Below are 13,680 nucleotides of genomic sequence, written 5' to 3' on the forward strand. Positions count from 1 at the left end.
AATGAACTATTTTTTTAAAGAATAGATTTTCTAAGTTAAAACTGATATGCATAGAGTTATTAAGCTTTAAGTTAGATGCTGAAATATAATTTTAATGACATAAGATAGTTTCGATAGGGGTACCTTGGTGGCTCACTTGGTTAAGCATCTGACCCTTGATTTTAGTTCAGGGTCCTAGGATCCAGCTCCATGTTGGGCTCAGTGTTCAGCAGGGAGTCTGCTTATCCCTTTGCCCCTCCCTCAGTTCATGCTCTCTCTCCCTCAAATAAATAAATAAATAAAATCTTTAAAAAAATAAAGAAAAAAAAGTTTTGATAAATGTAGCATCCCTATATAATCATTTAAATAATTAATATAATCAGAAATTATTTCTTATAAACATATATACAAACCTTATTTTGTTATGCCAAATGTTATTATCAGGCAATGATAAAAGCACAAATGTTTTGAAAAGGAAAGTTGCAAACCATTTTATATGGTTGTCATATACATAAGGATATTACTTAAAATAATAGAAGGAAAAATTAAGATAATTTCCCAATGCTTTGTGTTCTTGTATTTACTTTAAAAAAATGATTTAATTTATTTAATTGAGACAGAGAGAGGGATAGAGTGAGCACAACCCTGGGGGAGGGGCAGAGGGAGAGGGAGAAGCAGACTCCCCACTGAGCTGGAAACCAAGAGATTATGACCTGAGCTTAAGGCAGATGCTTAACCGACTGAACTACCCAGGTGCCCTTTGTTTTTACTGTATTAACTGTCTTCAAAACTCGTGTAGGGGTGGGATGGAAAACCAGAAATAATATCTGTTGTGATTTAAGAGATGACATGCTTGGTGTTCAGAAAATGCTCATGAGGGATGTATGCAGTAGTGACATGAAGAGAAAAATAGCAAGTGCCAAATCCAAGTGATGACTCTAGGGAAATTTATTATAAAACTAGGGTTTTTTTTGACACATCTTATTCAGATGTTCTTAGAATTTTTGTATTCGAAGAGATGTTAGGCCCTTTGAGTCAGTCCATTTATTTGGAAAATGAGGAAACCAAAGTGCTAAAAGTTTAATTTGGTGAAGTAATATATAGAATTAGTGGCATATGGATATGTAGCAAATCAATGCTACAGACTAATGCTTGCTTTAAAAAAAATCAAATTGTAAATAATATGAGTATTTTATAAAATATATAAAAATGAAAAAATTACTAATAAAAATCAAAGTATAAATAATATAGACATTTTATAAAATATATAAAAATATATATATTACTAATAACTATCACATATTAATGACCACTATAACACAATGTATTTGTCTCCAGTCTTCTCTGTATGTACAAGTATTTTATATTTATAATAAAATTAGACTCAGTTGGTACAATTTAGCATGTCCCTTTCATTTAATATATAATTATCCTTTAAAAATTTATGGAAGGGTTGCATAATATTTCATGTAATAATTGTACCATAATTTCTTTATTATTAATATATATAATGTTGCGAACAATCTCCTACATCAAACATGTGAGCTTCTAGAATGCTTTGAGTGTTATAATCTTAAATATGAAATTATTAGGCATCAGTGCTATTTGTCCTTGGTTAAATATGTGTACAAAATGGGTCTAGTCTTCATAGAGAAAAAATATTTGGGCATTTATTTTTGCATTATTTAGTTATAGATACAGTGTAAGAGGATATATGCACCACACAACTTTCTGTATTACAGCAGTTAATTGGACAGTAACAATAGTTTTAGGTAAAACATTACATGGCATAACCAGGGCCCATATCAGTGGTTGTGTGATTGCAGGTTGCTGCTGTAACAAATTGCCACACATTTATCAGCTTAAAATAATATAACTTTGTCATCTCACAGTTCTGCAAGTCAGCAGTCTGGGTTGGCTTGTCTTAGTTCTCTGATCTGGGTCTCACAAGGTTCAATCAAATCTTTGTCAGCTGGGTTCCTAATTGGAAGAAATCCATTCGAGTTGTTGGCAGAATTCACTGTGGTTGTAGGCAGATTTCAGTTTCCTTGTTGGCTGTCAACTGGGGGCCTGCCCATGGGGGTCCCTAAACCTCAGAGCTAGCGATTGCCCATTGAATTCTTCTTTTGCTTGAAACCTTTTGGACCTCCATCTCTGCTGTGCCTTTGTAACTGTCTCTTCTGTTTTCTTGTGCTTTTTAGGCCTCATGTGATTACTTGGACCCACCCAGATAATCCAAGAGACTACCCCTATTTTAAGGTTGGTTGATCAGTAACTTTAATAACTTTCACAGTAGTACCTAGACTCCTGTTTGATCAAGTAAGTGGAAGATGGAAAATTGGGGGGGAAATCTTTATAATTCTTTTTTTTTTAAAGGTTTTATTTATTCATGAGAGACAGAGAGAGTGAGAGAGAGAGAGAGAGAGTGGAGCAGGGAGCCCCAGGTGGGGCTTGATCCCAGGACTCCAGGATCATGACTGGAGCCGGAGGCAGATGCTTAACCAACTGAGCCACCCAACATCCAAACTTTAGAATTCTATCCACTACGGGACCTATTCTGATTGCTTGAGTACCATGCCATGCCAGTTATACTTTTGATTTTAATTCCTCAATATAATCTAATGCTGATAGCAAGGAGTTATGTCAGAACCTTGGCTGTTAGCCCTATTCCTCTACTCACTATTACTGGTTGAGGAAGCACCAGTTATTCCCCTGCATGACTGGGTATTGGGGTCCAAACCTTGCAGTTATAGCTATTTTATCCTGTGGACCAGTCCTGACTTCCCCTTGGCACTCTACCAGGGGTTCCATGAGGCTGACTCCCTCTCCCAGTGGATAGCCTCTCAGGGGTAAATCAAGTTAAACTTTACCATATATTGTGCCTATAAAAATAGTTAAAGCTTTGGGGTTTGGGAAAACGCTGCTTGTTTATTTGGTACTTATCCTTGGGCTCATAGATAATAAAAAATATAGGTCTCTTTAGCTCCAAATGAGATAGCAATAGGTCTCAGTATGGTTTGCTATGGAAAGACCTTTTTTTGATTAGAGTGAAAATTCAGAATCTATTCTTCAGAAAAGTTTGAGGCTTCAATAACCATAGAATTGGCTCTGGATGTGGGATACAGAGAGATTTCTGAAAAATAAGAGTATTACCTCTTTCTCCCCCTTCTTCCTCCTTCTCCCCCTCTTCCCCTCCTTCTTTTTAACAGAGAGAGAAGTGCAGGGATGAGGTCAAGGGGCAGAGAAAGAATCTCAGGCAGACTCCCTGATGAGCACAGAGCCCAACTCAGGCTCCATCTCGCAACCCTGCAATCATGACCTGAGCTGAAATCAAGAGTTGGACACTTAACCGACTTAGACCCCTAGGCATGCCTCTCCATTTATAATTAGAGCTGAGCCATTCTTTGCGAATAATACTTCAAGGACTCTCTCACATATTGTCTGGAATTATCCTTTGCAGAAGAGATGGATCATTTTATTCAAAAAGGAGTACTCATGACATGTGAAACGGAACACCTAGATTCAGGCAACAGGTTCAGTTATCTTTGTCCTCTTCCCTCCCTCCATTCTTGGAAAATGCAAAACACAACCAGATTAGTTTCCTTTGGAAAAGAGTAGCCTGTTTTTTTTTTTTTCCCATGCATCCAAAACCAGTTACAAATGTTACTTCTCATTTTAATGGCTATTTTTAAAAAAATATTTTATTTATTTATTTGACAAAGAGAGATCACAAGTAGGCAGAGAGGCAGGCGGAGAGAGAGGAGGAAGCAGGCTCCCTGCTCAGCAGGGAGCCTGATTCAGGGCTCGATCCCAGGACCCTGGGATCATGACCTGAGCTGAAGGCAGAGGCTTTAACCCACTGAGCCACCCAGGTGCCCCTTAATGGCTATTTCCTAATAGGAATATCCTATAGGATATTCCATGTTGTTTTCCTAATAGGATATTCAAATTCAACTTTTCCTCACTTGCATCCTCTTTTTCTTTCTCTCCATCCTCTCTGCCTCTTCTTCTCCTCTATTTTCCTTCTCCTTATTTTTTGTTTGTTTAAAATTCCTGAGATTTTTCTCCATTGATCTTTTATAGCCTAACCTAAGTTAAAACTTTTGCTATTGTCTTTCCAGCTGCTGACATTTGCCTCACCATGTTCTTCCTTATAGTTTTCTGTTCTTATTTTGTAGATTGTTTTTATGTCTGGGAGGATATTGAATATGGGGTTTGGAGTCTACTTTTTTTCAGCGATGTATCTGTTTTTCCCAAGTTTTGATTTTCTTTTTGTTTGTTTTTATCTCTCTTATCTGGGGCCTTCCTCAAGTATCTGGTGATATTTAGATAGCTCACAGACACAGATGCCAGGGGGAGGAAAATAACGGATTTCCGCAGCAGGCCTTGTTGTCGCTTTGCTTTACTGTATGGTAAAGGAGTAGAAAGCTGCATTTTTTTTTTCTTTTAGGTGCCCCCCAAATCTAGTTTCTTTTTCTTTGACCCTTCTGTTACTTTGACCCTTTGAAAATTTTGTGACCATCTGCATATTGTGAAACAATTACAGCTTTCTTGCATCTGGATGAGAAAGAGTAATTAGAAACCTGAATTTATGTACCGTACAAGGGAGAGAGAGTCTGAGAGAGGAAGAAAGAAGGAAATGAAAGAGAAAAGTGCATTTGGATATCCTGTTAGGTGAGGACCACAGGTTTACCTTGTTCATTAGAAGAAGAAATAACCATCACAACCAGGTTTGGATTCACTGACAGGCTAGGCTGCCTAATTCAGACGGTAGTATCCTTTTCCATAGACAACAGTTCAAAGTAGCTAAAAACTAACTTCTATGTAGGTTCTGATCATTGAAATCATAGCCAAACAAAGCCACCAAGTAGCACACCCTCAGTCACACAGCACTTCACACTGAGCCGCTAACCACCACTGAATGAAATTCTCCCATTTTCTAGGACAGGTATATATCTCCAGTACAAGCCTTTATCAAGCATTTACCAGGTCCAAGGTTACCTAAACATGGAAACAGCCATAAATCCTCTCTCCAACATCTGGCTGTCACAATTGGATTTTCAGAGAGCTGTCCACAAATGCCTTCACTGTGTCCTCATATTCCCAACAAACTTTACTCTGAGTATAAGCAAAACACGGTCTTCTCTTCTCCATTTGAAAGAACTACCTCAGACTCCAGTGCTTAACACAGCTAACTGGAGAGTGAAAGAGATAATGATCTACATCTATAGATTTGTGGAAGGGCAACAATTGAACTACTACTTCTATTAAGACTCCTGTTTCTGCTGCTACTATTTTTATAATGACTATTTCCACTACTACTAACTGGTTTTAATAGGAGTCTAGAGGTTCCTTTTTTTTTTTTTTAAGATTTCATTTATTTATTTATTTGACAAAGAGTGAGTGAGAGAGAGAGTATAACCAGGAAGAGCAGAGGGAGAGAGAGAATTAGGCTCCCCCCTGAGCAGAGAGCCTGATGTGTACCCATAGTACCCTGGGATCATGATCTGAGCTGAAAGCATAGCTAACCTACTGAGCCACCCAGGCGCCCAGGAATCCAGAGGTTCTATCTTAATTACATAATAAAATGAGAAATGTCATCATTTTATCATATTACTGAGAGTAAAAAAAGTTATAAGAGCTTCTCATGACAGTCTTGGTCCCTATTCAAATTCAAATTGTTTATTGCAAAATAGATTATGTTGGAGGCTATCTACATTTGGCTTTATGGCATTTGTTAATAACGAACTGGAGAAGAGTTACCAAAAGTGATATAACTCATTTTATTGGGGTTAGTGAAGATAGCAAAGATAAGAAATGGAGGTGAGCTTTTGTACTTTTCTTCCTTCTACTAGTTATTTGTCAGAATAGGCCTCTAGTCACATTACAGATTTTTGGTTGTCATTTAGAAATATCACCAAATTAGTGAGCGTATATTGATGTAGGAAAGACTTTAGGGTTCAAAGCCTGTGGCCGAGAAAGAATTTCCCGAGACGGTCTTTGGTTCAAGAAGGTGGTTTACTAAAGCACAGCAACAGGACATGGGAAGAAAGAGCTGCACTGGGGTCATGGAGAATGTGGCCCATTATGTACTTTTAAGTTGGGAGGGAGCTAGGGATAGTGTAAGCCTCCCCTGTATTTTGGAAATAAGGTTTCCAGGATCCTGAGGGGGCTAGCTACTGTTAAGAAAAGGCCATTTATTACTGTTTAGTAGAAACTCAGTCATGAGGCTCTTCAGATGTATATTGGTGGGTCATGTGCTTGGAGGATGATTGCCAATATATATTGTAGGGTTAGAGGTAAAGGAAGTTTCCAAAGGAAGTTTTCTATGTTAAAGTAGACTTATAGAATCCTGGGGGTCAGGATAAGATTGCCTTTTACCCTCAGTGAAGTATCAATATTGAGGTAGCTGAGTTCCTAGAGGTATGTCACTCTGCCTGTTTCAAGGACTTATCAATGGGTTTTATGTAGTAAGGAAATGTAATCATTTTTCTTCTACCTTTGTTTCTCACATCACATATCATTTAGTCCTCTTCTATGACAGTTACAATAACTGAATAGAAATAACATTCACTAGTTAAAATTGGTTTTTTAAAAATGATATATTGAGGTGTGATTGAAATATAAAAAACTGTACATATTTAATGCATTTAGCTGTATGAGTTTGAGCATAAGTGTACATCCATGAAGCTGTCACCACAATCAATGCCATAAACAAGTCCATCACTTCCAAAAGTTTCATCCTGCCTTCTTTATCACTATTTTTTATAAGAACACATAATATAAGATATACTGTCTTAGCAATTATTTACTATACAATATAGTGTTATTAACTATAGGCACTATAGTATACAGTAGATCTTTATTCATCTTGCATAACTGAAACTTGTACCCTTTGCCTAATAACTTCCTATTTCCCCCTTTTCTGTCTCTGGCAACCATGATTCTATTCTCTGTTTCTGTGAGTTATACTTCTTTTTTTTTTTTAAGATTTTATTTATTTATTTGATAGAGATCACAAGTAGGCAGAGAGGGAGGCAGAGAGAGAGAGGAGGAAGCAGGCTCCCCGCCAAGCAGAGCAGAGAGCCCAATGCAGGAGTCGATCCCAGGTCCCTGAGATCATGACCTGAGCCTAAGGCAGAGGCTTTAACCCACTGAGCCACCCAGGCACCCCGTGAGTTATACTTCTTTAGATTTCTCATATAAATGGTATCACATAGTATTTATCCATCTGTGTCTGGTTTATTTCACTCACCATTATGCCATGTATGTTCATCCACACTGGCACTAGTAACAGGAACTCCTTCTCTTTAAGACTGAATAATTTTCCATTGCATGCATAAACCACATTTTCTCTATCAATTTCATCCATCAGTGGACATCTAGGTTTCTTCCGTGTCTTATCTATTGTGGTAAATACTGCATTGAACATGGGAGTACAGATATATCTTTGAGATCCTGATTTCAACTCCTTTGAGTATATTTCAGATATAGGCTTGCTGGGTCACATTATTTATGTGTGTGTGTGTGTGTGTGTGTGTGTGTGTGTATTTTTTTTTTTCCCCTGAGGATACGACATACTATTTTCCATTGTGGCTGCACCAATTTACATTTCCACCAACAGTATACAAGGGTTCTATTCTCTCCACATCCTGGCTAACATTTCTTTTTTTTTTTTTCTTTCCCTTTTTAATAGTAGCCATCTTGTTTGGTGTGAGGTGATATCTAATTGTGCTTTTTTTTTTTTTTTAAATTAATTTATTTATTTTCAGAAAAACAGTATTCACTATTTTTTCACCACACCCAGTGCTCCATGCAATCCATGCCCTCTATAATACCTCTATACACCTCTATAATACCCACCACCTGGTACCCCAACCTCCACCCCCCCACCACTTCAGATCCCTCAGATTGTTTTTCAGAGTCCGTAGTCTCTCATGATTCACCTCCCCTTCCAATTTACCACAGCTCTCTTCCTCTCTAACACCCCTTGTTCTCCATGATATTTGTTATGCTCCACAAATAAGTGAAACCATATGATAATTGACTCTCTCTGCTTGACCTATTTAACTCAGCATAATCTCTTCCAGTCCCGTCCATGTTGCTACAAAAGTTGGGTATTCATCCTTTCTGATGGAGCATTTGACAAAATCCAGCATCCGTTCCTAATTAAAACGCTTCAAAGTATAGGGATAGAGGGAACATTCTTGAACCTCATCAAATCTATCTATGAAAGACCCATAGCAAATATCATCCTCAATGGGGAAAAGCTTGCAGCCTTCCCGTTGAGATCAGGAACAAGACAAGGATGCCCACTTTCACCACTCTTGTTCAACATAGTATTAGAAGTCCTAGCAAGAGCAATCAGACAACAAAGAGAAATAAAAGGTATCCAAATTGACAATGAAGAAGTCAAACTCTCTCTCTTCCCAGATGACATGATTCTTTATATAGAAAACGCAAAAGACTCCACCCCCAAACTACTAGAACTCATACAGCAATTCAGCAATGTGGCAGGATACAAAGTCAATGTGCAGAAATCAGTGGCTTTCTTATACACTAACAATGAAAATACAAGAAGGGAAATTAGAGAATCGACTCCATTTACTATAGCACCAAGAACCATAAGATACCTGGGAATAAACCTAACAAAGAGGTAAAGGATCTATACTTGAGGAACTACAGAACATTCATGAAAGAAATTGAAGAAGACACAAAAAGATGGAAGACCTTTCCATGCTCTTGGATCAGAAGAATAAACATTGTTAAAATGTCTATACTGCCTAGAGCAATATATACTTTTAATGCCATTCTGATCAAAATTCCACATGTATTCTTCAAAGAGCTGGAGCAAATAATCCAAAAATTTGTATGGAATCAGAAGAGACTGCAAATCGCTAAGGAAATGTTGAAAAACAAAAATAAAGCTGGGGGCATCACATTACCAGATTTCTTTTTTTTTTTTAAATTTTTTATTTTTTATAAACATATATTTTTATCCCCAGGGGTACAGGTCTGTGAATCACCAGGTTTACACACTTCACAGCACTCACCAAAGCACATACCCTCCCCAATGTCCATAATCCCACCCCCTTCTCCCAAAACCCCTCCCCCCAGCAACCCTCTGTTTTGTAAGATTAAGAGTCACTTATGGTTTGTCTCCCTCCCAATCCCATCTTGTTTCATTGATTCTTCTCCTACCCACTTAACCCCCATGTTGCATCACCACTTCCTCATATCAGGGAGATCATAGGATAGTTGTCTTTCTCTGCTTGACTTATTTCACTAAGCATGATACGCTCTAGTTCCATCCATGTTATCGCAAATGGCAAGATTTCATTTCTTTTGATGGCTACATAGTATTCCATTATGTATATATACCACATCTTCTTGATCCATTCATCTGTTGATGGACATCTAGGTTCTTTCCATAGTTTGGCTATTGTGGACATTGCTGCTATAAACATACGGGTGCATGTGCCCCTTTGGATCACTACGTTTGTATCTTTAGGGTAAATACCCAATAGTGCAATTGCTGGGTCATAGGGCAGTTCTATTTTCAACATTTTGAGGAACCTCCATGCTGTTTTCCAGAGTGGCTGCTCCAGCTTGCATTCCCACCAACAGTGTAGGACGGTTCCCCTTTCTCTGCATCCTCGCCAGCATCTGTCATTTCCTGACTTGTTTATTTCAGCCATTCTAACTGGTGTGAGGTGATATCTCATTGTGATTTTGATTTGTATTTTCCTGATGCCGAGTGATATGGAGCACTTTTTCATGTGTCTGTTGGCCATCTGGATGTCTTCTTTGCAGAAATGTCTGTTCATGTCCTCTGCCCATTTCTTGATTGGATTATTTGTTCTTTGGGTGTTGAGTTTGCTAAGTTCTTTATAGATTCTGGACACTAGTCCTTTATCTGATATGTCGTTTGCAAATATCTTCTCCCATTCTGTCAGTTGTCTTTTGATTTTGTTAACTGTTTCCTTTGCTGTGCAAAAGCTTTTGATCTTGATGAAATCCCAATAGTTCATTTTTGCCCTTGCTTCCCTTGCCTTTGGCGTTGTTCCTAGGAAGATGTTGCTATGGCAGAGGTCGAAGAGGTTGCTGCCTGGGTTCTCCTCAAGGATTTTGATGGATTCCTTTTGCACGTTGAGGTCCTTCATCCATTTTGAGTCTATTTTTGTGTGTGGTGTAAGGAAATGGTCCAATTTAATTTTTCTGCATGTGGCTGTCCAATTTTCCCAGCACCATTTATTGAAGAGGCTGTCTTTTTTCCATTGGACATTCTTTCCTGCTTTGTCGAAGATTAGTTGACTGTAGAGTTGAGGGTCTATTTCTGGGCTCTCTATTCTGTTCCATTGATCTATGTGTCTGTTTTTGTGCCAGTAGCATGCTGTCTTGATGATGACAGGTTTGTAATAGAGCTTGAAGTCCAGAATTGTGATGCCACCGCTTTGGCTTTCTTTTTCCATATCCCTTTGGCTATTCGAGGTCTTTTCTGGTTCCATATAAATTTTAGAATTATTTGTTCCATTTCTTTGAAAAATATGGATGGTACTTTGATAGGAATTGCATTAAATGTGTATATTGCTTTAGGTAGCATAGACATTTTCACAATATTTATTCTTCCAATCCAGGAGCATGGAACAATTTTCCATTTCTTTGTGTCTTCCTCAATTTCTTTCATGAGTACTTTATAGTTTTCTGAGTATAGATTCTGTGCCTCTTTGGTTAGGTTTATTCCTAGGTATCTTATGGTTTTGGGTGCAGTTGTAAATGGGATTGACTCCTTAATTTCTCTTTCTTCTGTCTTGCTGTTGGTGTAGAGAAATGCAACTGATTTCTGTGCATTGATTTTATATCCTGACATTCTACTGAGTTCCTGTATAAGTTCTAGCAGTTTTGGAGTGGAGTCTTTGGGTTTTCCACATATAGTATCATATCATCTGCGAAGAGTGATAATTTGACTTATTCTTTGCCAATTTGGATGCCTTTAATTTCCTTTTGTTGTCTGATTGCTGAGGGTAGGACCTCTAGTACTATGTTGAATAGCAGTGGTGATAATGGACATCCCTGCCGTGTTCCTGACCTTAGCGGAAAAGCTTTCAGTTTTTCTCCATTGAGAATGATATTTGCGGTGGGTTTTTCATAGATGGCTTTGATGATATTGAGGTATGTGCCCTCTATCCCTACACTTTGAAGAGTTTTGATCAGGAAGGGATGCTGTACTTTGTCAAATGCTTTTTCAGCATCTATTGAGAGTATCATATGGTTCTTGTTCTTTCTTTTATTGATGTGTTGTATCACATTGACTGATTTGCGGATGTTGAACCAACCTTGCAGCCCTGGAATAAATCCCACTTGGTCGTGGTGAATAATCCTTTTAATGTACTGTTGAATCCTATTGGCTAGTATTTTGTTGAGTATTTTGGCATCTGTGTTCATCAAGGATATTGGTCTAGAGCTCTCTTTTTTGATGGGATCCTTGTCTGGTTTTGGGATCAAGGTGATGCTGGCCTCAGAAAATGAGTTTGGAAGCTTTCCTTCCATTTCTATTTTTTGGAACAGTTTCAGGAGAATAGGAATTAGTTCTTCTTTAAATGTTTGGTAGAATTCCCCCGGGAAGCCGTCTGGCCCTGGGCTTTTGTTTGTTTGGAGATTTTTAATGACTGTTTCAATCTCCTTACTGGTTATGGGTCTGATCAGGCTTTCTATTTCTTCCTGGTTCAGTTGTGGTAGTTTATATGTTTCTAGGAATGCATCCATTTCTTCCAGATTGTCAAATTTGTTGGCGTAGAGTTGCTCATAGTATGTTCTTATAATAATTTGTATTTCTTTGGTGTTAGTTGTGATCTCTCCTCTTTCATTCATGATTTTATTTATTTGGGCCCTTTCTCTTTTCTTTTTGATAAGTCTGACCAGGGGTTTATCAATTTTATTAATTCTTTCAAAGAACCAGCTCCTAGTTTCGTTGATTAGCTCTATTGTCTTTTTGGTTTCTATTTCATTGATTTCTGCTCTGATCTTTATGATTTCTCTTCTCCTGCTGGGCTTAGGGTTTCTTTCTTGTTCTTTCTCCAGCTCCTTTAGGTGTAGGGTTAGGTTGTGTAATTCAGACCTTTCTTGTTTCTTGAGAAAGGCTTGTACTGCTATATATTTTCCTCTCAGGACTGCCTTTGTTGTGGCCCACAGATTTTGAACCGTTGTATTTTCATTATCATTTGTTTCCATGATTTTTTTCAATTCTTCTTTAATTTCCCGGTTGACCCATTCATTCTTTAGAAGGATGCTGTTTAGTCTCCATGTATTTGGGTTCTTTTCAAACTTCCTTTTGTGGTTGAGTTCTAGCTTTAGAGCATTGTGGTCTGAAAATATGCAGGGAATGATCCCAATCTTTTGATACCGATTGAGTCCTGATTTAGGACCGAGGATGTGATCTATTCTGGAGAATGTTCCATGTACACTAGAGAAGAATGTGTATTCTGTTGGTTTGGGATGAAATGTTCTGAATATATCTGTGGTGTCCATCTCATCCAGTGTGTCATTCAAGGCCTTTATTTCCTTGCTGATCTTTTGCTTGGATGATCTGTCCATTTCAGTGAGCGGAGTGTTAAAGTCCCCTACTATTATTGTATTATTGTTGATGTGTTTCTTTGATTTTGTTATTAATTGGTTTATATAGTTGGCTGCTCCCACGTTGGGGGCATAGATATTTAAAATTGTTAAATCTTCTTGTTGGACAGACCCTTTGTGTATGATATAGTGTCCTTCCTCATCTCTTATTATAGTCTTTGGCTTAAAATCTAATTGATCTGATATAAGGATTGCCACTCCTGTTTTCTTCTGATGTCCATTAGCATGGTAAATTCTTTTCCACCCCCTCACTTTAAATCTGGAGGTGTCTTCAGGTCTAAAATGAGTTTCTTGTAGGCAACATATAGATGGGTTTTGTTTTTTTATCCATTCTGATACCCTGTGTCTTTTATCAGGGGCATTTAGCCCATTAACATTCAGGGTAACTATTGAGAGATATGAATTTAGTGCCATTGTATTGCCTGTAAGGTGACTGTTACTGTATATGGTTTCTGTTCCTTTCTGATCTACCTCATATCTAGTAACAAAGATGTTACTTGCCTTTTCCACTCTCTCTCATATAATTATACAGTGGAAATTTCTAGAGGTTTGTGGTATGTGATGATAACATCATCACTCTGACAACTAATGGAATGTGAATTTGTACTTTTTTTTTTAACAGTTTCTGTTTTAATTTTTAATTCTGATAAATGTCAGTAGGTAGAACCCATGTAATAAAAAGATCTTTGGAATCTTCATTGAATCTGGCTTCTGTTGTTACATTTTCAGATGCCTTAAATAGTTTCTCTGTGTCCAATCCAGCTTTTTTTGTTTGTTTTTTAAAGATTTTATTTATTTACTTGACAGCCAGAGATCACAAGCAGGCAGAGATACAGGCAGAGAGAGAGGGGGAAGCAGGCTCCCCGCAAATCCCAGGAATCTGGGATCTGGACCTGAGCCCAAGGCAGAGGCTTTAACCCACTGAGACACCTGGGTGCCCCTGTCCAATCCAGGTTTTATGGTGCTATTAAGCAGGAAATACAGGATGCATTGTAGTTAATCAATATTACCTGGACCTGGAACCTTTGTAGTTTTTTTTTATTCTATTCTTTTTATGATATACTGAAT

The 13,680-nt window shown here is 37.8% G+C and overlaps 1 long non-coding RNA gene across 2 annotated transcripts in view; it reads left to right on the forward strand.

Moving 5' to 3' along the window:
• LOC106006006 overlaps positions 1-13,680 on the forward strand; it is a 30,460-nt gene that overhangs the window by 7,028 nt on the left and 9,752 nt on the right. For both annotated transcript variants that reach the window (XR_006609114.1, XR_006609115.1), the window contains exon 2: positions 2,181-2,238. This is a non-coding gene — a long non-coding RNA (uncharacterized LOC106006006). The remainder of the gene's footprint in view (positions 1-2,180; positions 2,239-13,680) is intronic.

Source organism: Mustela putorius, unplaced genomic scaffold (assembly GCF_011764305.1).
Source record: "Mustela putorius furo isolate JIRA1106 unplaced genomic scaffold, ASM1176430v1.1 tig00003834_pilon_pilon_pilon, whole genome shotgun sequence".
NCBI classification, from domain to species: Eukaryota; Metazoa; Chordata; class Mammalia; order Carnivora; family Mustelidae; genus Mustela; species Mustela putorius.